We start from the raw sequence: 27146 nt of genomic DNA on the forward strand, positions 1-27146 counted from the left end.
ATGCACATCCTTATGCAGATTGCAGCAGAGATGAAAAATGGCAAAAATTGTGGTTATGCAGGTTTGTATAAGCTATGCAGTTACTTTTGCACAATTCAACAAGATTGAGATTACAATTGAAAATGATTTGCAAGTTTGAAAAATACACTAGAATGAAGAAATATAATTCTATGAAGCATAAATCATGAGAAATTATCACCAAAAACACATCAATATATACAAAATCCATCACAATTGCATCATACAAGCTTGTAGAAGTGAGTTCTGCATAAGAGGCATTTGTGAATTATGCCATTTCAACCCCAACTCTGCAAATTAACATTTAGCATATTAAAGTTCAATAAAAATCTGCACAAAGTTGCATTTATCCATAAAAGAAAATGGACTCTCCAAGTTATGCCAAGAAAATGCAGCATGTCCACATTGAATCACACAACCCACATAAGCTCAAAACTACAAAAATGACCCACTTACCATCATATTAACATGATAAGCACAAATACTTAAAAGTTACACACCCAACCTCAACAAAGAAACAAATCCCATGTGCTGCAGACCCCTCTTTGCTGAAAGTTTCATTTCTCTGCATAAAACAAGAAGCAGACCTGCACAGGTTATTCAGTGAAAATAAACCAATCTTGGGAGATTTGAAGGACAAAATATCAGATTAAGAGTCACTCCCCAGCAGTTCAACAACCTTCATCCATTGAAATACATCTACAAGGGATAAGATTCAACAATGTCAAAAATTGAATTTGGGGAGATTTAAGATAAAAACAAAAGTAATGTAAATAAAAGTAAATTAACAAAAGCAAAATAAAAAAAACCTGGGATGCCTCCCAAGAGTGCTAATTTATAGTCCTTATCTGGACTCTTCATGCATTTCACTAAAAAGAGGTGAGGGATCAGAGAGCTTATAATAGTTTGCTCCCTTTATTGGGTCTCAAGTTATGTAATGTTTCAATCTATGCCCATTGACCTTAAAATTCCCAGATTTTTCACTCCAAATCTCAATTGCTCCATAAGGGACAACCTTAGAAACTCTATATGGACCAGTCCACCTTGATTTAAGCTTTCCAGGGAACAATTTCAATCTCGAGTTGAATAACAAAACTAAATCACCTTCTTTAAATTCCTTTTTTCTAAGATGCTTATCATGCCAAACTTTAGTTCTTTCTTTATAAATACGGGCACTTTCATAGGCATCCATCCTCAATTCTTCAAGCTCATTAAGTTGCAATAGCCTCTTCTCGCCAGCTTGTTTGAGATCAAAGTTCAAGGTCTGAATGGTCCAATATGCTCTATGTTCTAGCTCCATAGGTAAATGACAAGACTTACCATACACCAACCTAAAGGGAGTAGTTCCTATATGGGGTTTTGTAAGCAGTCCTATATGCCCATAAAGCATCATCTAGTTTGACAGACCAGTCTTTTCGAGAATTTCTCACTGTTTTCTCCAAGATATATTTGAGTTCTCTATTAGAAATTTCAACTTGTCCTGAAGTTTGAGGATGATATGGGGTAGCTATCTTGTGCACAACACCATACTTCCTCATTAAGCTCTCAAATTGCTTATTACAAAAAAGTGAACCCCCATCACTAATTACAGCCCTTGGAGCTCCAAATCTACTCAAGACAAATTTCTTCAAGAATTCTACTACCACTTTAACATCATTAGTTGGAGTTGCAATAGCTTCCACCCACTTTGACACATAGTCAACTCCAACTAGAATGTATATATTACCATATGAAGGAGGAAATGGCCCCATAAAATCTATTCCCCAGACATCGAATAATTCCACTTCAAGAATATCATTTAGAGGCATTTGATCTTTTTTTGACAAATTTCCACTCCTTTGACATTTATCACATTCTAACACAAATTTTCTCACATCCTTAAAAAGATTTGGCCAAAAGAAACCAGCCTGCAGAATTTTACTAGCTATTTTAGAGATTCCAAAATGTCCTCCATAATCAGAAGTATGGCAATGATGCATAACACTCTGTGTCTCCACATCAGGAATACATCTTCTTATTAAACCATCACAACATCTCCTAAAGAGTAAAGGATCATTCCATCTATAAAATTTTACCTCATGCAAAAACTTTTTCTTTTATTGCCATGTCATTCCTAGAGGTAAAACTCCACAAGATAGATAATTCACCAAGTCTGCATACCAAGGTAGTTTAGCAACAAGAGAGAAAAGTTGTTCATCCAAGAAAAACTCATTAATAGGGACTTCATCCATTTCTTCATCATCCAATTTTAACCTACTAAGATTATCTGCAACTACATTTTCAGCTCCCTTCTTATCTCTAATCTCCAAAACTTTTCTAGTGCAAAGACAATTGCTAAGAATTCCTTTTTAGTTGTTGCATAATTTGTTTGAGCCTCACCCAATGTTCTACTAGCATAATTAATAGCATAAGCCCTTTTGTCTTTTCTTTGACCAAGAAAAGTTCCAATTGTATAGTTGCTAGCATCACACATAATTTCAAAAGGTAGGCTCCAATCGGGAGGTTACATGATTGGTGCAGTGATAAGAGCTTGCTTCAACCTACAAAAGGCATCCAAACACTCTTGGTCAAATACAAATGGTATTTCATGACTTAACAAATTAGACAAAGGTTTGGCTATTTTAGAAAAATCCTTGATAAAGCGTCTGTAGAGCCCGGCATGTCCTAGAAAACTTCGAATTCCTTTGACATTGGTAGGAGGAGCCATCTTTTTTATCACTTCAACCTTGGCTTTATCAACCTCTATTCCTCTGTTAGACACCAAATGTCCAAGCACTATCCCTTCCTGAACCATGAAATGACACTTTTCCCAGTTTAACACAAGGTCAATATCTGCATATCGCTGAAAACTTTAGAAAGGTTAGCCAAACATATGTCAAATGAAGATCCATAAATAGAAAAGTCATCCATAAAAACCTCCATTATATCTTCAATGAAATCTGAGAAGATTGCCATCATGCACATTTGAAAAGTGGCTAGTGCATTACACAACCCAAATGGAATCCTCCTATAAGCAAAGGTTCCATATGGACAAGTAAAAGTGGTTTTCTCTTGATCATTTAGATGGATAGGGATTCAAAAAAATCCTGAATACCCATCTAAATAGCAAAAATAAGAATGCCTAGCCAATCTTTCTAACATTTGATCAATGAAGGGAAGTGGAAAATGATCTTTTCTAGTGGCAATATTTAATACATTCGCCAACTAGTTACTGTTCTGGTGGGAATTAATTCGTTATTTTCATTTTTGACCACTGTCATTCCACCCTTTTTTGGGACAACATGTACTGGGCTCACCCAAGTACTGTCTGAGATAGGATATATGATCCCTGCATCAAGCAATTTCAAAATTTCCTTTTTAACAACTTCTTTCATATTTGGGTTTAACCTCCTCTGATGTTCAATAGATGGCTTACAATGTTCTTCCAAAATAATTCTGTGCATGCAAAAGTGTGGGCTTATTCCCTTAATGTCATCTATGGTATATCCTAAAACTTTCCTAAATTGCCTCAACACTCTTAACAACTTATCAACCTCTAAAGTGCTCAAGTTTGCATTTACAATTACTGGATAAGTGTTATTGGTGCCAAGAAATTCATACCTGAGCTGAGAAGGAAGTTACTTAAGTTCTACCTTAGGTGCATCTTCTTCCTTGAATGATGGTTGCTTAGATTCGACTTTTTCTTTTTATGTGAGTTGAAAAACTGGAGCAGAAATGATTGGTGGACTACCCTCTAAATGTTGAGCATATGCAGCCACATGAGGGTTGTCATAGTCTATGCTTCCTACATGAACCAAGCAGTTTTCAAGTGGATCTTCCGGATATCTCTTTCTGAGGTGTTCTTCAACCAGCTCATCAATGATATCAATTCTCAAACAAGTATCAGCTTCAGAATGATGCTTCTTCATAGTGTTATTAATATTGAAAACCAATTGATCTTCACCAACTCTAAGAGTCAATTTTTCTCCCTTAACATCAATAAATGCTCCTGTTGTAGCTAGAAAGGGTCTTCCCAAGATAATTGGAATATTAGAATCCTCTTCCATGTCCAAGATGACAAAGTCAACAGGTATATAGAACTTCCCAACCTTCAGAGGCACATTCTCCAAAATCCCTTCAGGATACTTAATTGATCTGTTAGCTAACTGAAGAGAAATGTGGGTTGGCTTAAGATCTCCCATATTAAGCTTCTCGTAAATGGAGAGGGGCGTGAGGCTAACACTAGCCCCTAAATCACATAAAGCTTTTATAGAACATGATTCCCCAATGTGGCATGGAATTGAAAAACTCCCTGGATCCTTGAGCTTTGGAGGAAGTTTCCTTTGGAGGATAGCACTGCATTCCTCAATCAAAGCTACAGTTTCATGGTCTTCAAGTTTTCTCTTGTTTGAGAGAATTTCTTTTAAGAATTTTGCATAAGAGGGCATTTGTGAAAGAGCATCAATAAAAGGCACATTTATGTAAAGCTTCTTCAAGACCTCTAAGAACTTTCCAAATTGCTTATCACGCTTGGCTTTTTGAAATCTTTGTGGAAAGGGAAGTTGTGGCTTGTAGGGCTCTGGAGGTATATACTTCTCTTCAATTTTCTCTTTACATTTTTCTGCACTTTCTTTCTCATTTTCTTGTTTTTCACTCTCATCAGTTTCTTTCTCATTTTCTCTCTTCTCACTATTTTCACTTTTCTCATTTTTTTTACTCTTCTCATTATTTACAACCTTCCCACTTCTTAAAGTAATAGCTTGACACTGCTCTCTTGGGTTTTCCGGTTGACTTGGAAGTTTTCCAAAAGACTTGGTACCTGAGGAAGATGCTTGTTGTGCAATCTGATTTTGCAACATTCTATTGTGTGTTTGCATTTGTTTTAAGCTTGCTCTCATCTCTCTCATCTCTTCATCATGTTTAGTTTGGTTAGCAAGAATCTGTTGTAATAAAGCTTCTGTGGTGGAACTTTGTTCTTGCTGTTTTGGTGGAGGTGCAGGATTCATGTTTCTCTGTTGAAAATTAGGCAATGGTTGCCTATTTTGCTGATATGGAATTCCTTGTTGCTGTTGTGGCTGAAGATTCTGATTTAGAACTTGATTTTGCTGATTTCCCCATGAAAAGTTGGGATGATTCCTCCAAGTTGGATTATAAGTTTGAGAGTAAGGATTCCCCATTTGTTTGTTTCCATAATTACCAACATATGCAGCTTGCTCTCCATAGTCTACTCCACAGCTAGTAGTTCCTTCTGCATAAGCAACTTGTTTTGAACTTCCAGATGATGATGATGAACTAACCAACATACTTAAATCTTCCATCTTCTTAGCCAAAACATTTGTAAGTGCATCAAACTTTGCATTAATCATGTTGAATGGATCAAGGTCATACATTCCAGCAGCTTGCCTCTTTTGAGTTGGAGCTGGTCCTCTTGGACTACTCCAAAGATGAGTATTCTTTGCAATTTTCTCCAATAGCTCATAAGCTTCATCTTCATGCTTCATAATAAATTCTCCTCCTGTTTGAGCATCAATTATCCCTCTAATTGCAGGAGTAACATTGGTGTAAAAATTCTGGTTTATCATCCATTTTGGAATGGCATGATGTGGGTATTGTCTCTCTAATTCCTTCCATCTCATCCATGATTCATAGAGAGTTTCATCTTCTCTTGGTCTGAAAGCTGTCATTTGATTCCTCAATTCTTGAGTTTTTCTAGGTGGAAAATATTGTGTAAGAAATGCATCAGTGAGTTGCTCCCAATTTGTAATGGAGTTGTGAGGTAAAGAGTCAAGCCAATCCAATGCTCTATCTTTCAAAGAGAATGGGAATAGCTTCAATCTTGCTGCATCATCAGATACTCCAGGTTGTTTTTGCATATCACAAATCATAGCAAACTTCTTTAGATGTGTGTGTGGATTTTCAGAAGGATGTCCCCCAAATTGAGAATTTTGAATCATTTGAAGAACCCCAAAATCTATCTTATAGCTATTTGCATCAATTCTTGGTCTTGCTATACTCTCTCTCAAGTCATCAAAACGAGAAAAAGCATGATCCATCATACTTCCTCTCGGCACATTAGCATTTACAACTTCTTCACCTTGGGCTACATTTTCATTGTTTCGATCATTTCCAGCATTACCACCACCAATTCTAATTCTTTCATCAGCCATGTCTGCTTCAATTTCAGTTTCTCTCAAAGCTTATTTTCTTTTTCTGGTTTCTTTTTTGTTGGCTTTACAAAATTTCTCAATTTCAGGATTAAATAATAAGGATGTGTCACTTGTGCTTCTAGCTCTTCTCATAAAAGATTAAGAGTACCTAAAAAAAAACAAACAAACACAAAATGAAAAGATAACAAAGATAAAACTATAAACAACTAAAATAATTAAGAATTCAATCTTAAACAAACAACTCCCCAACAATGGCGCCAAAAACTTGATGTGGCCCAACCGCAAGTGCACGGGTCATACAAGTAGTATAGAAAAGATATCATTCCCACGAGGAGTTGTGTTAATGATTGAATTTTTGATATAAAAATTATGACTAATTTGAACTATTTTTGAAATTAAAGCAATAAATTGATGGATATTGAAGTTTGAATTCTATATGTGTAAAATTAATGATCTATTCAACAATGTAATGATTAAACTAAATTTGCATCAAATTAAAACAAGCAAATTGAAATATGGCAAGATTTAAAATGGCAAGCAATTAAATTCAATTGGAAATTAACAATGATAAAAAGGCAATTCCGGAGTTCGGGAGTTCATATTCAAGCTATTTTGGGATTTTTAAATTGGTTATCCAATCTTGTGGAACTTACTAGTTTTAAGGAGATTAATTCTTAAATCCTTTGAATACCCTTTCGAGTGGGACAAAGAGTGCCTTAATCAATCTAATCCTACTTTCGTGGAGTTAAAGTTAATCAAGACCCATTAAGTTCCTTAATTAATCTGTAAATCCTCTTAATCCTTAGTCTATTTCTAGATCTAAGTTAATTAAGTCCAATTTCTTGATTATCTATCACAAGGCTTTCTCCTTTCGGTGCCTCAACCATGGATTAAGAACATCACTTAATGGGATCCTACACTAAGCATGTCATTGAGCACACAAGAAATGAATAAAACTCATTAAGACCACAAAATATGGATTACCCAATCAAAATCCACAAAATATCTCAAACATTACATCCCAACTCCAGAATCTAATGAAAATTACTCACTATCCATAATATTTACAAGATATTCTAAGTTAATAAGGAAATAAAACTTTAATCTAAGCTAAGAACAAAGAAACCCAATACAAGAAAGGTAAGAAATATGCAAGAAAAGAAAGAAATCTCCAAATCTGGTTGGAAATGGTGTGGGTGACATTTTTTACTCTTCAGCTGCTGCCCTCCTTCTTCTCCTTTTTCCTCCCTTTTTCTAAAATGGGATAAGGGTCTATTTATAACTTTTTTCTGACAAGGAGCCCTAAAATGGTGTGTTTGAGGTGTGTTTTTCTGAGGGAATCTTCTGCCAGCTCATTATGAAGTCTTTGTGGGACTGCATAAGTGGACTGCATAAGTTATGCAATCCCTTATGCAGTTTTCGGCTGGTTTTTGGCTCTCTGTGCAAAACTGCATGAGCAAGGTCCAAGACTGTCTAAGTTATGCACAATTCTGTGAGGTTGCATAAGGGAGGCACAAATTTGTATAAGTTATGCATCAACTTATGCAGATTTCGGCAGGTGCTTGGGACATTGTTTCTTCTCCTTATGTAGAACTGCATAACTTATGCGGTAAGTTATGTGCAATTTGGCCAATGCATACTTCAACTTTGAAACTTGTTTTTGACATCTTTGGCTGTAGAAATCACTCCTCAAAAGTAAAATTTCTTTTTAGTCCCTCAAAAGCACCATTTTTCCTACAAAACAAAGTAAAAATTACAAATTAATCCAAAATTGGCAATTATGAAAAACTATCTAAATAACTAATGAAATTAGCTAAAAGTGACTAATAATAAAATAAAATGGCTATGAAATTAAACCTAAATGACTATGCAAAATATATGTATCACTATGCTTGCTAGAAAATTCAAAAGAGCTTTCAAGAAGGGAGGAAGCAAATACAAGAAATTCTTGAAAATGTATACTCCCAAGGATAAACATTTCAGGGATTCAAAAGAAGAAGTTGTATGTTATGAGTATCACAAACTTGGACATATCAAGCCCAAATGTCCATTAATCAAAAAGAAGAAAGGAAAAGAAGATAGGAGCAAGAAAGCTATGAAAGTAGTAAGGAGCAACAGTGAATAATCTTCAAATGATGAATCAAGTGACAAGGAGACTACTCACCTTTGTATGATGGCATTTGAAGAGAAAGTCGAGAGTTCACAAAAGGAAGAAGAAAGTGACAATGAGGTAAACTCTTATGAACCTCCTAATGTAGAAGAACTTGAACTTGCATTGCTAAAGTATATGATGAGTATAGAAATTACAAGAGAAAGTGTACTAAAATGAATTTAGAAATTGAATCATTGAGATCAAAAAATATTGCCATGTCCAATGTGTATAAAAAAAATGAATTTTACAAAGGACAAATTGCCTTGTTTAAAGAACTAGATTTAACTAGATTTAAAGTTGAAAATCTCAAAAGAAACTTGTGAAATGCTCATTGAGAAAAATAAAATTTCTAAAGCTAAAATAGTATATTCGAAAAATGATTTGGCAAAATTTACAAAAGGAAAAGAAAGTCTAGATGTACTTCTTGGAAACCAAAGAATTTCAAATGAAAAATATGGAATTGGTTTTGATGGTTTCATGAACTATGGCAAATACAAGAATTATTTCATTAAAGCATCTACATCCTCCTTGCCTAATATCACATGTTATTATTGTAATAAAAGAGGTCATATGATTAGTTCTTGTACACTTAGGTATGGGTGCCAAAGGGAACCTTACCTAAGGTCACTAACCCCCAAGGACCCAATGTAACACCCTCCCGGTAACCACTCCGTACATTCTACTGTTCCGGTGACCGGTGTCGGTCCGGATAGCTAGAACGTCCGGAAAAATATTTAAACTAAAGTTAGGAACCCTAATTAACTCAAATATTAATAAGAAAAATTTAGTAAAAATTTTAGAAATAAAATACAATCGAAATAAACGGTGCCCAAGCGATGGGTCACCGGAGGGAAGTTGCGGTTCTCGCAACGAGGAGCCCTAGACCCGGGGAAAAAAATTATAAAATAATTTTTGGGACTCCAGAGAAGGGTTATTGAGGTTCCTATGGCATTAGAATGCCAAGAAAATACCTAGAAAAATTTTTCAATCGGTACAGACAATTTTGACCCGTTAAGCCAAACGGAGGGCATTTTGGTCATTTCGCCTTCCGAGGTGATTTTTGGCCGACTTGTCCAGTTGAGTAAATAATTAATATGACATAAAATATGAAGAAATATTACTAAAAATTAAAGTGAAAATGAGTAGAGAAGAAAAGAAAAGAAAAATGAGAATAAATGTCAATTTTGACATCATATGAGGTCATTTAAAAGCTTCCCACCAATTAGAAATTGACAAGCCAATTAAAATGAGATAAATATAACTAAAATGAAGTAAAAACAAAACACCATTTCTGCAATTCTCTTCCATATTCCCGTAACCCATTTTCCCTTCCACCCAAACCACCATGAAAGCTCACTAAAGCTCCCAAACCTCACCTTATTTCACCTCAAAACCTTATCCTCTCTTCACTAAAAATTATACCCACACCAAGGAGGAGTGTTTGGCAGCCAAGAAAAGGAAAGAAAGTGAAGTTTAATCTTGGAAAATTCTGCCATTAAAGAGGTTAGTGCAACTATAACTTAAAAACTCATTATTTTCATGGTTTAGGACTTGAAACTTAGTGAGAATTGTGATTTAAATGAACAAAAACCTAAGTGTATGAGCTCTTGAATTTTGGCTGCCCTAGCTATGGAATAGGAGGGAGTGTTTTTATGAGCTTGAAGTGATCTAGAATTATATTAGAAGTTGATAAACACAAGAATAATGGATTAAAAGTTAACAAAGGTAAGTTGTGTAAAACATGAACTTGAATTAGGGTTTTGTGAGCAAAATGTAAACTTGGTTTAGGAAATTGTTAGGGCACATTTTAATGGTCAATTAGTGACCATTTTAGATATGTTGACCATAAATAGGACTGAAAAATGCTATGGCAAAGTGAGGTGAAAACTGCCCTATGGACAGCAGCATAGGGACTGAAATTTCAGTCCCTTTGCACTGCCATAACTTGGGCTGTGCTTGTCCAATTGATGTTTGGCCAATTGGACATGAAATTAGGCTTATAATGGCACATTTTTGCTGAAGAAACCATGCCCGAAAGACCAAAGCAAAAGGGTCAAAACTCAGCCACAATCCGGAACCCTGAAACTGCCTCTGCAGAATTTGACCAAATGAACAGTAACTGTTCATTTGGCCATAAGTCACTGTAGATTTTGTCAATTGGTCTGAAATTTTTACAGCAACAAGTTAAGACATAGACAAACAACTTTCATGAAGGAACCTACCCCAAATTATGGCCAGAACCCATTCAACCAAGTGACTCAAGTCACTGTTCATGCACTGTAGATGTGATAAAATTCTGCAGACTGCATATCCGGACAGCCTGGGTTTTTGAGCCATATCTGGAGCTACAAAACTCCAAATGGAGTGATTCAAAAAAGGAAATTCAACTAGACAAAATAAGGAACAACTTTCATGTTTTACATTTCCTCAAATTCCAACAGTAACAGTGTCCAATGAAACAGTGAAGTTGACTCACCAAAACTGAAAAATCTGTTTGTGTTGAGTTACACTTTGGAATGGCAAAAACTCTTAATGCTAACAAGTTTTAAACACCAAATGTGGTATGTTGGGAGTGCCAAAGTTGATGTACACATTTTTATTCTAAAAGTCAATATTTTTGTTGACCAATGATGAATAGTAACACAAAAAAAAATTAAAATTCACAAATTGACGAATTTAAGAGTTTCAAATGCCCTAGTATACCTAACAAGATTGGTTTGGATAGTTTGGCATGCCAATAGGGTTCAGTTAGCAGTACTGCACATGGCAAAAATGCCATTCTGTGATTTTATGGCTTTTAGCCATTCTGACTTTGCATTGAGACTTGGCCTTGTGCCTGATATTATTTACAGCTTGTTAGTCGTTGCACACCGGGAGATGCATATGTGACCGATGGTGTGACGGCCCGAGGTACTAGGTACCCAGTGCCAGTTTACCCGTTATCCAGTCCAGTCGTCTAGTGTAGGTTACTTGGGGCAATCAAATGAATAAAAGTGAACAAAGTTAATGAATTAATGAATATACCAAAATCAAACAAAGAAAGCATACACTTTGCATACACATTTATTTTCTTGCCAATTTCTTCTATTATATTATTGCACCACTAAGCATTATTGCTTAGCGCGTTGCTTTTGCCACGCGTAGGTACTGGAGATTCCGACCGTGAGCCCAGTAGACCACGGTAGGTGAGTCCATCCGGATTCTGCTCGGTGTCCGTGTCACCTCACTACTGCGATTGCATCGGTAGGGCACTAGGTGTCATTTTGTCATTTTGATATTTTGTAGCGATTTGTATTTTCTCATATGTACTTGAACTCATGTAATATATTTTGATGTTTATGTAAATAATGAAAGTTATGACTATGAATGCAAGATTTGAGCATGTATTTATTGCTTGTATATGAGAAATGGATGTTGAGAAATGAAAAGGTTGTTGAAACCTGAAACTGAAAAATTGTTCAAATCTTGATATTGAGTTTTGTGATGATATTGAAGTTGAGAATGAATGAATTTGTTTATTGGAAGTGTTTTTAACAGGTTCCGAAGAACGGTTTTCTCCATTTTTAGCCGGTACTCCGCCGGATTTTCTTTAAAATTTTCGGAACCTTAAATGAATGATACTTTTGATGAATGGTTTAAATAAATTGTATTTCATAAATTATATGCAAAAGCATTGTCTAAATTAATTGAGGAATATTAGAGTGTGCCGGTACACCAGGTGGCATTACTTACTCGGGTGTACTGTACACGGGTAAGGGGTGTCACACCCAAAGTTGCTTGGGTACCTAAAGCTAAATGATTAAATTTTAGGTTTGTTTCGAAGGGATGAAGGAAAGTGAAAAATGGTATGTAGATAGTGGTTGTTCAAAGCACATGACCGGTGAAAAGGACAAGTTTTCAAAAATCACAATGGAAGATAGAGGACATGTGAAATTTGGAGATAAAGGAAAAGGAAAAATAATTGGAAATGGCACAATTGGAACCAAACCTTGTATTGAAGATGTGTCGCTTGTTGAAGGTTTGAAATACAACTTGCTAAGTGTAAGCCAACTTTGTGATAAAGGTTTTGAGGTAAAGTTCACTTCTTCTCTTTGTACAATCAATAACTAAGATAATGATACATTGTTCATTGCCAATAAATCTAATAATGTTTACTTGCTTAACATAAATAATTTTGAAACTAATCATGATACATGTCTAGTATCTTTTGATAATTCTAGTTATTTATGGCATACAAGATTAGGTCATGCAAGCATGCATACACTCTCAAAATTGTCTAAGAAAGAACTTGTTAATGGTCTCCCCAAGATTAATTATGAAAATGAATTTCAACGTAGGGCATGTGCAGTAGGAAAGCATACTAGAGAATCTTTTAAATCTAAAAATATTGTGTCTACCACTAGGCCATTGGAATTGCTTCATCTTGATTTATTTGGACCTGTATCTCCTACTAGTCTTGGTGGGAAGACATATGCTTTAGTTAGTGTTGATGACTATTCAAGATATACATGGATATTTTTCCTTGCTCACAAAGATGAGACTTTTTGAGAAATTCACCTCTTTTAGTAAAATGGTTCAAAATGAAAAAGGTTTTTGCATCACATCTATAAGAAGTGATCATGGAACTGAATTTGAAAATCATTTATTTGAGAGATATTGTGATAAACATGGAATCAACCATAATTTTTCAGCTCCTAAAACACCACAACAAAATGGGGTTGTATAAAGGAAAAATAGGATTTTGCAAGAAATGACTAGAACCATGTTGAATGAAAATAATTTGCTAAAATATTTTTGGGCTGAAGCTATTAATACTTCTTACTATGTGTTGAATGGAATTTTGATTAGACCAATTTTGAAAAAGACTCCCTATGAGTTTTGGAAAGGAAAAAAACCAAATATCTCATATTTCAAAGCATTTGGTCATAAGTGCTATATTTTAAATAACAAGAAGGATAACTTAAAGAAATTTGATGCTAAATCCGATGAAGGAATCTTTCTTGGGTATTCAACAAAGAGTAAAGCTTATAGGGTATTTAATAGAAGAACGTTAGTTATTGAGGAAACTATTCATGTTTTGTTTGATGAGACTAACCCTTCTATTAGAAGGAAAAATGTTTGTGATGATAATAATGAGCAGGTGTTTGGAAAAGAAAATATAATATCAAGCCAAGAAATGGAACAAATTGATGACAAAGATGAAGAAACTCAAGGAGATACCACAATAGATGTCCATAATGCCAATAATGATCAAATCAATGAAGAAATGCCAAATTTAGAAGAATTACAAGTAGATGAGCCCCAACATAAAGATTTACTTAAGGAATGGAGATTCCATAGAAATCATCTCCAAGAAGACATCCTTGATGATCCATCTTAAAGGAAGATGACTAGAGCACAATTGAGAAGATATTTTGGTAATGCTGCCTTTGTTTCACAAATTGAACCTAAATGTTTTGAAGAAGCTCAAAATGATGAAAGTTGGATTCTTGCCATGCAAGAAGAACTAAATCAATTTGAGAGAAATAAAGTTTGGAATTTGGTGCCTAAACTAAAAAATCATTCAATTATTGGTACTAAATGGGTTTTTAGAAACAAAATAGATGAAAAAGTCAATGTTGTTAGAAACAAAGCTAGACTAGTGGCTCAAGGCTACAACCAAGAGGAAGGGATTGATTTTGATGAAACCTTTACTCCAGTTGCTAGAATTGAAAGCTATTAGAATATTGTGTGCCTTTGCATGTTACAAGGACTTTATGCTTTATCAAATGGATGTCAAGAGTGCATTTTTAAATGGTTGTATTGATGAGAAGGTGTATGTTGCACAACCTCTGGGCTTTGAAAATCATGAGCATCCAAATCATGTTTATAAGCTTACTAAAACTTTATATGGTTTAAAACAAGCTCCTAGAGCTTGGTATGAAAGGCTTAGTAAATTCCTTTTACAAAATAATATTCAAAGAGGCAAAGTGGACACAACACTTTTTGTTAAGAAACATCATAATGATATGCTCATTGTGCAAATTTATGTTGATGGTATAATTTTTGGTGCTACTAAAGAATCTCTTTGCAAGAAATTTTCTAAGATTATGCAGAATGAATTTGAGATGAGCATGATGGGGGAGCTCACATTCTTCCTTGGACTTCAAATTAAGCAAATGAAAGATGGCATCTTCATAAATCAATCAAAGTACATCAAGGACATGTTGAAGAAATTTAAAATGGAAGATTTGAAGCGCATGGGCACTCCTATGAGTTCAACAATTAAATTGGACAATGGTGAAAAAGGTAAAGAAGTTGATACAAAGCTTTATAGAGGTATGATTGGCTCTTTTTTGTACCTTACTGCATCTAGACCAGACAAACACTTTAGTGTTTGCTTGTGTGCAAGATTTCAATCATGTCCAAAAGAATCCCATCTAAGTGCAGTTAAAAGAATATTCAAATACCTCATTGGCACGCACTCAATTGGTTTATGGTATCCAAAATGTGAATCATTTAATCTTGTTGGTTATAGTGATTTCGATTTTGCCGGAAGTAGATTGGATAGAAAAAGTACTTTAGGTACTTGTCAATGTCTTGGTCTTGCACTAGTTTCTTGGCACAGTAAGAAACAAACTTCAGTAGCTCTATCTACAGCTAAGGCAGAATATATAGCTGCTGGTAGTTGTGTTGCTCAAATTTTATGGATGAAACAACAATTGGAAGATTTTGGTTTAAAATATAATCTTGTTCCAATTAGGTGTGACAACACAAGTAATATAAACTTGATCAAAAAACCAGTCCAACATTCAAGAACAAAACATATTGAGATCAGACATAATTTTATTAGAGATCATGTTCAAAATGGAGATATCAAAATAGAATTTGTTGCCTCTGAAAATCAACTTGCTGATATTTTTACAAAACCACTTAATGAGGAAACCTTTTGTAAAATTAGAAGGGAAATTAGCATTAGTGAACCACTTGCTTGAAATTTAATTCATAGTGATTTAATATATCTGCATATTATCCAATGTGTGAGTAATTTGCTGTGATATAAATTTGCTGAGAAAACTCTAAAGAACATTAGCTAACTTATTTGTGTACTTGAGAAATTAGTTTACTAAGCTGTATGCTAATGTTGCTTAACTAAAATTAGTTTGTTGTATCGTGTACTATTCAAATTTCAAACCAAAAGTTGATTGTGCTTGAAATTCTCTACGTGTCAAACAATGCACTTACCTATTCACATTCTCCTTGCTGTGTCAGATATATATATATATATATATATATATATATATATATATATATATATATATATATATATATATATATATATATATGGAGATAGATAGACATATTTGAAATAAAAAATAAAGTTCAGATAAGGTACATTAGAAGAGAAAAACGCGGGACTCAAGAAACATTAACCACTACTACACGAAACCGTCACCCATCAAATTTTTTTTTCCTGACTCTCTCTCCTCTGCATTGGTTTACAACATTACTCTTCCAAATTTTCTTGCCATTAACTCTAACCCATATTCATCCGAACGCCCATCTTAATCATCGATTAAATCTCTCATCTCTCTTTCATTTCTCACTGCACCAGAAGCCATTTTAACATTCCCCATTCTTCATCGCCATTGTTTCCCCATCTATGGCGCACACCAAACGAAAAACTCCTACTGCTGTTGCTGCTTCATCGTCCTCGTCGCCATTTGAAGATCTCCCTTTTGCTGCATTAAGAAAGAAATTGAAGGAAAAGAAGAAAACACCAGAAACTGAATCGACTAGTGTATCCTCCAACCCATCTAAGGTAGTCGAACCTACTGTGATGGCACTAGAAAAGAAAAAGGGGAGAAAAATGCACGGGATTGATACTCAACGCAAAAAGGGTGTTGCAAAATCTTCGGGTTCTGTTGATAAAGCACTACTTGATTGTAAGTTCATCAAATGGGATTATTTTGATTAAGTAAATTTTCAATTCAAAGAACTCTTTGAATTTCAAGAATGGATGAACGTTGGTGAATGCACTAATGCTTATTACCCTAGATTGGTTCAAGAATTCTATAGAACTCTAAGAATAGTTGATGAAGAAGACAAATTTGAAGTTGCCTTGAATGATAGTGCGTATGTCATTTCTATTGAGTTGATTGCTAAGGCTTTAAGATTGCCTAATGATGGAAATAAAATCTCTACTCATAGAGATGTTGCTAGAGTTCCAGGCATTAACTTGGCTGAGTTTGAAAATGAAGTCTTTCCTGCTAACACTACCACTAGTGAAAAGTCCACTAACACAAAAGCTTTTCAACATATTAAAATTATTCACAGTATGGTGAATTATATTTTTTGTCCTAAGTCTGGCAGCTATGGCTATTTGAGTTACCTGGATATGTGCATCATGTGGCATATTATTAACAGAGTAAGAATGAATTTGGCATATCTGATTTTCAAGAATATGTGTAAAGCTTATGGGATTGGAAAATTGCCTTATGCTTATCTCTTGACTGCTTTGTTTAAAGAGTTGGATATAAATGTCTCTAAGGAGAGTTCTAGGACAGATTTGATTGTGCTTAGAGAAATTCACTCCGATACTGATGGAAGAAAGAAACGGTTTGAAAAGGGTGGATCTTCCTTAGCTAAAGTTGATTCAGATTCTCAAAGTGAGTTTATGAGTGAGCTTCAAGGCTAAGAACTTCTATTAATGATCAATTTAGTACAACACATCAGTCTATTGAACTTCTGAGAAAATTTGTGGATGTCATTGATTACAAAGTGACTCATTTGCTTACTCAAAATGAGGAGTTAAAGAAACTAATTGTAGATCTGCAGCAGGCAAGGGAAACTAGTTTCCCAACCAAAGTTGAGACTGATGTACCTGCAAATGATGCCTCTTCTCCTGCTACTCATGTCTCTGCTCATGGTAATGTTGAGTTTGAAGGTACGGGGCTTGGTGAGTCTACTGCTGCTGTGGAACATGTTAGTGAATAGGTTGTTGAACCTGAAGTTGAACCTGCAGCTGATGCCCCTGTTGAGCATGGTAGTGAACAGGTTGTAGAACCTGTAAGTGAGCTAGCTGTTGAACTTGAGAGTGAACAAATTATGGACCCTGCAGTTGACACTACACAGTAAAAGGAAGCCTCTCTGAAAGATCAACAAGAGAGTGCTCCATCTCAACCCTCTGCCACTGCTGCACCTCCAGCCAAGAAAGGTAGAAAAAGATCTAAGTCTACGGTGTCTAATCCATACTAGTCTCTGGCTACTGCCCTTCAAACCTCATCTGATGAGGATGAGCCACAGGAGCATGAGCATTTAGCTGACCAAGGTTCTCAGCAACCTGCTACTAAACCTTCCATGAAGAAGATGGTGCCTTCCAAAGCTACTCGAAGGAGCAAAAGACTTAATGATTAGAACATAATCTGGATTTTTAGTTTCCTATCTGCATTTTTAGTTTACTAGTATGTTTGCTACTATTGTTGACTGATTTTTCAGTTTGCTACTGTTTGCCTTACTGCGTTTAAGTTTTGGACTAACTTGACTCTTTTTGGATTAATATCTCTTGTTTTCTTTTTGGATGATGACAAAAAGGGGGAGAATAGGATGGATATGTGTTTATACTTTGACAGATGAAAGTACTTTGAAAATGGAAGTATGTTTATGTGCAAATTAAAATTTTTTTTTTTTGCATATTGAGATAATATTGTGAATATCTAATGAACATGCTTTGTAGCATAAATTCAAGGGGAGTTTTTATATAGCTGATAAAATTCTTGGAAATTATGTGCATATATTTTGGGGGAGCATTTTCCGCATGCTAACTTGCTTGGATATACATTAACTTACGCACACTTTTATTTATTTTTGATTGATCATTCAATTGAGTTTTGTTATCATCAAAAAGGGGGAGATTGTTGACCCCGTGTAGCTCAAAATGAGCATTGATTTTGATGATAACAAAACTCAAACAAAATCTATCTAACCCAACTTTAAAGTGATGTGTAGATTCTTTCTCTTATTCATAAAGAGTCTTTGAAGTTGCATCTAAGGAGGAAAAATACTCAAAAGCATCTCAAGACAAATCCAAGATGAGAAAGAATAAGAGTATGTAAGACAAGACTCAAACTAAAGGTATGAGAGTCATAGAGTTAGAAATTAAGTCTTAGAACTTGTGTAAAAAGAATAGATGAAAGTTTAGCCAAATGGAGCTCAAAATTAATTTTTTCTTTTAAAATTTCCTCTCATCATGACCTTGGATATTACTATTGGAATATATATTTTTCTTAAGGTCTAAATCATTTTTTTTAAGATTATAATTTGAAACAGGCATCTGATAAATTAATTTGCTAACCTGTTTGCTAAAATATTAGTTTGCTAATGTGTTTGCTAAAACATTAGTTTACTAACTAGTTTACTACTGTTGCCAAAATTTCATTAGTTTGCTAAATGATCAGAGTTGCTCAACTTCGCATAAAAAGACAAAATAACGGCTATTTTGCCTAGAGCAGAGTGTATAACGTTCCAAAAAGGTTTCAAACGGTTTAAAATGATTTGGGACTATAAATACACCTTCTTTACTTCATTTTGCACTTGATGAAAGCCTAGATTTGCACTCCAATTTTGATTTTTCATTTATTGCTTTCATTGAAGAGCTTTAAAGTCTTTGAGCTACCATTGGCAAATCAACTCATCTCTTCTTTATAGTTTGATTTGTATTGAGTGAGAGTGAGTGTTAAAACATTAAATTGCATTTAAGAGAGGTTGTACAAGCACCTATTGAAGCTTGAGAGTGTGAGTGCTTAAGATAACACTTGTCAATGGTTCAAGCTACCTTGGTAAAAGCTTGGTGTTGAAAACGTTGTAAAGGGCTTTTGGTCTCTTGCCTTTAAAAGAGCAAATAGTGGAGAGAAGTGTAACACCCCTATTTGCATAGCCTGGTATATTTCACTATTTCGATGACCGGTATCGGTTCGGACTATTAAGGGCATTAGAACCACATCCAAGACAACTAGATAAGCCATAAACCCAAATAATTAGTAATTGTCAATTAGTTAAGTAAAAATAATAAAAACAGAACATAAGAAGTTAAACGAGCCGAGAGTCACAGTGATGGGTGACCTTCTCGGGAAAGACTGCGAAGTCAATTTAAACTCAAATTTCGAATAGTAACATATGACGCCGCGGTTCTTAGAACTATTACAAACGCAGTGGAAAAGAGAAAATCATGAAAAAAGGTTGCTAAGCCAGTCAAATAATTAGGTCAGGGAGCCGGAAGAAATATTGAATTATTTGCAAACCGAATTGAACCGGCGAGGGGCAATTTGGTCAATTGACCCGAGAGCTGACTCCTGACCTAACTGCCAAATAAAATCGAAGAAAAGAAAATTTCAGAATCGAGAATTAAATTAAAGAACTAATGGAAAAATAAATAGAAAAAAATAAAAAGAAAATTGAAATAGTGAAAAGAGATGACATCATGCATGACATCATGCATGATGCCATAAATATTATAATTAAAAATTTATTTAATTTGATTTATGGTCTTCCATAAGACTAAATTCATAAAAGAAAAAAGAAAAGAAAAGAAAAAACAAAAGACTTCATCTTCTTAAAAAAACGTGAACCATCTCTCTCTCATCCTCTCCCTCACCAAACTCCATTAAAGCTCATTTTGAGCTTGAAGAAACCCTAATTCCCACCATAGAAACCCTACTCTCCATCACTAAATCTTGTAACTAGACCTTGATAAGGAGATTTACAACAAAAAGAAAAAGAAATAAGAAGTTTGGAGAGGTGGAAAAATTCTGCATAAGGTTAGTAAACTAAACTTGATTTGTTAGTTGATTTAATTGTGTTTATAGTTGAATAAACTTAGAAATTCATTTAAAATGAAAAGAAAACATCTTAAGGGGACTAAAGGGAAATTCAACCAGCATGTGTGAGGGTATGATTTGTATGGGTTTGATTGAATTAGAGGTGAATATGAACATCAAGGAGTTGAATGGTTATGGTTATATGCTTTGAATTAGCTAAATGCAACAAATTAGTGAGTTAGGGTTTTGAACGCTTAGAGTTTAGAGACAAAAATGCGAGAAATTGGTAAATGATGTGTTTGACCTAGTTTGAGGTGAGAAATGGTCAATTGTGACCAAATGAAGTGTGTTGGAAGTGTTGGAGTTGAGATTAAATTCGGATTGAATGTGGTCAAGCTGCAGGCAGCAAGACCAAGGTCCCTTTGAGGTAACAAAACTGAAAATTTATAAGTCCAATTGGTATGAAACCAATTGGGAATGAAAATAGACACAAAATGACACAATTTTAATTTGGGAATCATGCCCAAAAAGTGACCAAAACCTAGTGAATATATTGGCCAAATCCGGAAAATCTCAGTCTGCCCTGTACAAACTGACCAAATAAACAGTATTTGTTCATTTGGCCATAACTTGAGCTAGGCAGGTCAAAATGACCTGAAAATTTACCAATTTACAGTTGAGATATAGACCTAAAACTTTCATGAAGAACACAAACCCAAATTATTCCATTAACCAAGTCATTTGGCCACCCCAAGTTGGTGACCTAAAACTGCCAGAACCAAAATTTGCCTAGAAATCTGGGTTAAGTCCAATCCTGCAGCCATTTTTCAAATGGCTATAACTTGAGTTAAAAAATTCCAATTGGAGTGATTCAAAAAGGAGAATAAACTTGAGATAATAGGGAACATTTTCTATGGAGAAAGTTTTGCCAAATTCTAACAGTAAAATGACCAATGGAACAGTGTAACTTAAGACACCAAAACTGAAAATTCGCAAATTTGCCTAAAAGACTTAGAATTTGAGTAAACAACTAAAACCAACAAATTTAGTGACCAAAATGTGGTATGTGGGTGAAGTTGGAATTCCCATACCTATTAAGCCTTAGAAAGTCAACAATTTGACTTGAATAGTATAATGAATAGTAACTCCGAAACACAAAATTTAAAAAACGTCAAGTTTAGCACATTAGAGCTAAGTAAAAGTGAATTTAAATTTATTTTTGGATTTATGCTAAGTTATGATACTGAAACACTATGAAACTGTGTGTTTCAGTGGAAAGAACACCAAGAAAAAACCCAAGGAATCTAGTCAAGGCCAATAGGTGACTCGCTTGAGGTTTGTGCACAACGTATAATTTTTGTAAATTATCTTTTGCATATTGTTTTTAATAATGTGAAATATTGAATTGTGACATTATTATGATGCTTTTGATTTAAATTGTTGAAAGTTATTTGTGTATATTTGAAATGACAATGTTTAGTAAATTGTTAAGATAAGTTTTGAAACCACAGTGTCATGACCATATATTTGAACACCTCACTAGCATGACTAGTGGGGGTAATCAGTTTCGAATTTTGATTCCTTCTCTGGCTGAAGTGTTGAGGTGTGTGCCAGTAGAAGAAAAAATTAAATGGATATCCATATATTTGAGCTAGCTAGCCTTGTGATGTGACTTCTCCTTAGCCTCTGGCTATTGAGATTATATTTGTTTCGAATGGCATGATATAACTGTGGGTTTTATAAAATTGGTTTTGATACTTCGAAATAAAATTATTGGATTAAAATCTCATAATTCATGTTTTATATTTAATTCTCATGTTCAATCTAATTTTTGAATAAATGTGATTTAAAGTCTGCATAAAGAATATTTTAGTATTTTGTGCACCACTGAGTCCTAGTACTCAGCGATGGCTGTTATTGCTATCGCAGATTTAGAGACTAGAGGAGCAGCAGAGTGAGCTGTTGAGGATTGTGGAGTGACTTACCTTGAAGTTATATCGGGTATATTTTGTACCCTGACTGTATAAATTTATTTTGATGTATGTAATGTACATAAATGTATGGACATATAAAATTGGTCTTGAGCAGCTTGTACAAAGTTTGTATAAAGTTTATAATAAATTTTAGTTTGAATTTCTTTTAATGTAAATTTTTGTAATGATGTATATAAATTATTTTATCCTTAATGAAATATGAAGGAAAATATTTTATTTTAATTTGAATGAAATTGATTGATAGTATTTTGTTGTTTACTGAATTTTTGGAAATTGAGAAATGATGATCGTTGAATTTTGAAACTTGAGAAATTAGTTGGCTATGTTGTGGAGTTGAAGAAGTTGTTGAGAAAAATTATTGGAAGTGCTTTTTTTCAGGTATTTAAAGAACTGTTTTCTCAAAATATAGACGGCACTCTGCCGAAATTTCTATAAAATTTGTGAAAAAATAAAATGGACCAAAAAAATTTTAACTAGTTTTCAACTTTAATTAAATATTTTAATGCCTATTAGAAAATGCTCACCACTTATCAAAAGTAAGAAAATTGTTTTAAAATCCCTTGTAGGGTACTTAATGGGTTATCGGTAGGCGAAGTTCGGTAGTTCATTAGATATTCTATGGGATCATGTTATACCTTACAGAGGGATAAGGTGTGACATGTTTTAGTGGTATTCGAGCAAATTTTTGAAGTATGTTTTAACTTGAGAATTTGTCTTTTCTTGTTAAGTACAACTGTTCAATGCCATATTTGTTACATACAGTGCATTACATCATAAATATGAACTAACATAGGGAAATCTCCATGTGTTATTTGTTCAGGAGATACCCTAACTTCATACTGAATTGGAAGAAGGGGATCTCTCAGTCGAGTAATCTGTTAAAGCTGAGACACAAGGGGAAGCCCCAGCTTTACAGAATGTCAGTGTATCAGTAGCACCAGGCCCATAAATGTCGCAGTTTCCTGCACAGTTTACACAGCAGATTGCTGCGATGTTTTAACAAATGGCTAGGGGTATGCCTGCTCATGCTCCACCCAGACACCTGTGGCACAACCACTGCCTCTAGCCAGACAGTATGATAAGTTATTGAAGTATGGGGCTACAGAATTTAAGGGTACAGTAGACCCGCTTGAGGCAGAGCAATGGCTTGAAAGAATGGACAAAGTGTTTAAGAAGCTGCATTGCCAAGATGAACTGAAATTTGAATATTCTGTGTCACTACTGCAAGGGGATGCGTATGATTGGTGGAAGACCATCCCCCACAGCTTGGCTGAACCACCAGTACTGACCTGGATGACTTCATTAGAGAATTTAGATAAATATACGTCCCAGACGCATATGTAGATCAGAAACTACAAGAATTTCTGAGTTTGAAGCAAGGGAGTATATCAATGGCAGAGTATGAGAGAGAGTTCTCTCGCTTAAGTCACTATGCTGGGAGTCTCCTTTCTACCAGCAAGGCAAAATGCAAGAGATTTGAGACGGGTTTGAAGCCTAGTTTGAGGATGCAAGTAGTGGGATTCAGACACAACAATTTTTCAGAACTCATTTCTCAAGCACTTGAGTTGGAGAGAATTGAAACAGAAGCAACCATTGTAAAGGAAAAATCAGAGAAAGCTGAGAAATCAGAGAAAGATAAGGGGAAAAAATCAGTAGAGCCAAGTCATAGTGGTACTTCTGGGAAGAGGAAGAAATTTAGTGGACCTAGCAGAGGTCGAGGTGGAAGGTTTGGAAGGGGCCAATTCTCTGGACAGAGACCCCCTAGGTCTAGTCAGCAGTCAAGCAGGGGTTCATATCCTACCTGCCCCTGTGAGACTTGTGGCAAGATTCATGGGGGAGAATGCTATTGGGTAAGAGAAGCCTGCTTTAACTGTGGAGGCAAGGCCATCTTGCTAAAGGCTGCACTAGTGCTCCTGAATATGGTCCAGCTCCTACTACTGCAGAAGTATCTATTCAAAGTCCTGCTCCCAGAGGTTCACAATTAGTTGGCAGAGGAAGAGGTAGAGGTAGAGGCACTGCTTCTGACAGTCAAGGTGCTGTTGTTCAGTCAGCACAAGGAAGTGCTTTAGCCAGGGTTTATACGTTGAGATAGCGAGAAGAGGCTGAGACTTCTGATGTTATAGCTAGTATATTTTCTATCTCCGATCAAGAAGTATTTGTGTTGTTTGATCCAAGTTCAACCCACTCATATGTTAGTGCTAGCATAGTCAGTTCACTTGCTGTTCCATGTGTCCAAATGGGTTTTGAAGTGCTAGTAACTAGTCCGTTAGGACAAAAGGTTCGGGTCAACAGAATCTATAGAGACGTCCTTTGGTGATCCAAGGACATGTTTTCCTATCAGATTTGATTGAAATGCCCTTTAGAGATTATGATATTATCTTGGGCATGGATTGGTTAGCCAGGTATCACGCCATGATTGACTGTAGATTGAAGATAGTCACTTTTGGTCTCCCTCTGTATGGTGATGTGCTAATACATGGGGAGAGGCATTTACTGCCATCAAACATCATTTCGGCTGCACTAGCCAGAAGGATGATCAGAAAGGGGTGTGAAGCATACTTGGCTCATGTGATAGACACCCAAGTGGGGAGTACAACACTAAGGGACATTCCTACTGTATGTGACTTTCTGAATGTGTTTCCTGATGAATTTCCAGGATTACCTCCAGAAAGAAAAGTGTAATTTGAGCTTGATGTTATGCCTGGTGTAGACCAAATCTCTATAACACCATATAGAATGGCACCTACAGAATTGAAAGAGTTAAAAGTGCAGTTGCAAGAGCTGCTTGACAAGGGCTTTATCCGCCCTAGTGTGTCACCTTGGGGAGTACCAGTGTTGTTTGTTAAGAAGAAGGATGGCACTCTCCGCTTGTGTATTGATTATCGACAGTTGAATAAGGTGACAATAAAGAATAGATATCCATTGCCCCGCATTAATAACTTGTTTGATCAGTGGAGGGGTGCAGCTCTGTTCTCCAAAATTGACCTGAGATCAGGTTATTATCAATTGAAAGTACAAGAGCAGAGTATTTCTAAAACTGCCTTCAGAACCCGTTATGGCCATTATGAGTTCTTAGTCATGCCATTCGGCTTGACTAATGCTTCGGTTGCTTTCATGGATCTGATGAACACTATCTTCAGACCATACCTCAACTAGTTTGTTGTGGTATTCATATATGATATATTGGTCTATTCGAGGAGTGCAGAAGAGCTTGATAGACATATGCGGATTATACTACAAACTTTGAGGGAGAAACAGCTATATGCCAAATTGTCAAAATGTGAATTTTGGCTAAAAGAAATATCTTTCTTGGGGCATGTAGTATCGATAGAGGGCATCAAGGTAGATCCAAGTAAGATTGAAGCTGTCCTTAATTGGAGGCCACCCAGAAATATCATGGAGATTCGCAGTTGTTTGGGTTTAGCTGGATACTACTGTCGATTTGTGAAGGGATTCTCCATGTTGGCATCTCCATTGACCAAGTTACTTCGAAAATATGTGAAATTTCAATGAACGGATAAATGCCAGCAGAGTTTTGATGAATTGAAGAAATGTTTGACGGAGGCTCTAGTCCTGACTTTACCTACTCTGGGTAAAGAATATACAGTTTACAGTGATACTTCTCATAATGGGTTAGGCTGTGTATTGATGCAAGATCGAAATGTCACTGTCTATGCATCACGCCAGCTGAAACTGCATGAGAGAAACTATCCAATATATGACTTGGAGCTTGCAGCTATAGTGTTTGCTCTTAAGATCTGGAGACATTATTTGTATGGAGAGAAGTTCTATATCTACACAGATCATAAGAGTTTGAAGTATTTGGGCACTCAGAAAGAGTTGAATTTGAGACAGAGGAGATGGTTAGAGTTGATAAAAGACTATGATTGTCTGATAGACTATCAGCCAGGGAAAGCTAATGTTGTGGCTGATGCCTTAAGTCGCAAGACTATGGCAAGTCTACGGGTTACTCCTTTATCTATGGTACATGAGTTGAGATCATTACATGCCAGCTTAGAGATTAATGATGAGGGGCAGACAACAGTTGTATGGCATGTACATCCAGTATTGAGTGATCAAATCAGAATGGCTGCTCAGAGTGATCAGAAGTATCAGAAGCTATTGGAAGAAGTCAAACAGGGTAAGAAACTAGAATTCTCAATAAGAGATGATAGTCTACTGCTACAATAGGGCAAAATATGTGTTCCTAATGATGTTGGTTTGAGGCAGATCATTTTGAAGGAAGCACATGAGTCTCCTTTTGCCATGTACCCTGGTGGCATAAAAATGTATAGGGGCTAAAGGAGCATTACTGGTGGATGGGTATGAAAAGAGATGTGGCAGAGTTTTTTTCTAAATGCCTAACTTGTCAGCAAGTGAAGGCAGAGCATCAAGTACCCGCTGGATTGTTACATCCACTACTAGTACCAGAATGGAAATGGGAGAGAATAACAATGGATTTTGTGATGGGACTTCCGAGGACACAAAAGTGTCATGATGCAGTTTGGGTCATTATTGACAGATTGACCAAGTTTGCTCATTTTCAGCCAGTTCGGATGGACTACAGTTTAGAAAGATTGGCCAAGTTGTACATTGATGAGATTGTGAGACTGCATGGAGTGCCAGTATCCATCGTATCAGACAAAGATCCTAGGTTCACTTCTAGATTCTGGGGTAGTCTTCAGAGAGCCCTAAGAAATAGATTGAACTTCAGTACGGCATTCCACCCACAAACAGATGGCCAGTCTGAGAGGGTAATTCAGATCTTGGAGGACATACTACGGGCTTGTGTGATTGAATTTGAGGGTAGTTGGGATACACACTTGCCTTTGATTGAGTTTGCTTACAACAACAGCTACCAATCAAGCATTGGGATGCCTCCATATGAAGCTTTGTATGGTAGAAAATGTAGAACCCCATTGTGTTGGGATGACGTGGGTGAAAGAAAGATGATTGGACCCGAAATTGTTCAGCAAACTGAGGAGAAGATCAGGGTGATCAGAGATCGACTTAAGACTGCATCAGACCGTCAGAAGTCCTA

General features: G+C 35.6%; 1 non-coding gene and 1 pseudogene across 1 annotated transcript; one reads left to right on the top strand and one right to left on the bottom strand.

Moving 5' to 3' along the window:
• The window catches only part of LOC110636819 (G-type lectin S-receptor-like serine/threonine-protein kinase At4g27290), a 62714-nt pseudogene that overhangs the window by 13249 nt on the left and 22319 nt on the right, over positions 1 to 27146 (bottom strand).
• On the top strand, positions 5590 to 5696 carry LOC131179607 (small nucleolar RNA R71). Its single transcript, XR_009148498.1, has one exon. It is a non-coding gene; the product is annotated as a small nucleolar RNA R71 (small nucleolar RNA).

The sequence above is a fragment of the Hevea brasiliensis genome, chromosome 4 (genome assembly GCF_030052815.1).
Source record: "Hevea brasiliensis isolate MT/VB/25A 57/8 chromosome 4, ASM3005281v1, whole genome shotgun sequence".
Lineage (NCBI taxonomy): Eukaryota > Viridiplantae > Streptophyta > Magnoliopsida > Malpighiales > Euphorbiaceae > Hevea > Hevea brasiliensis.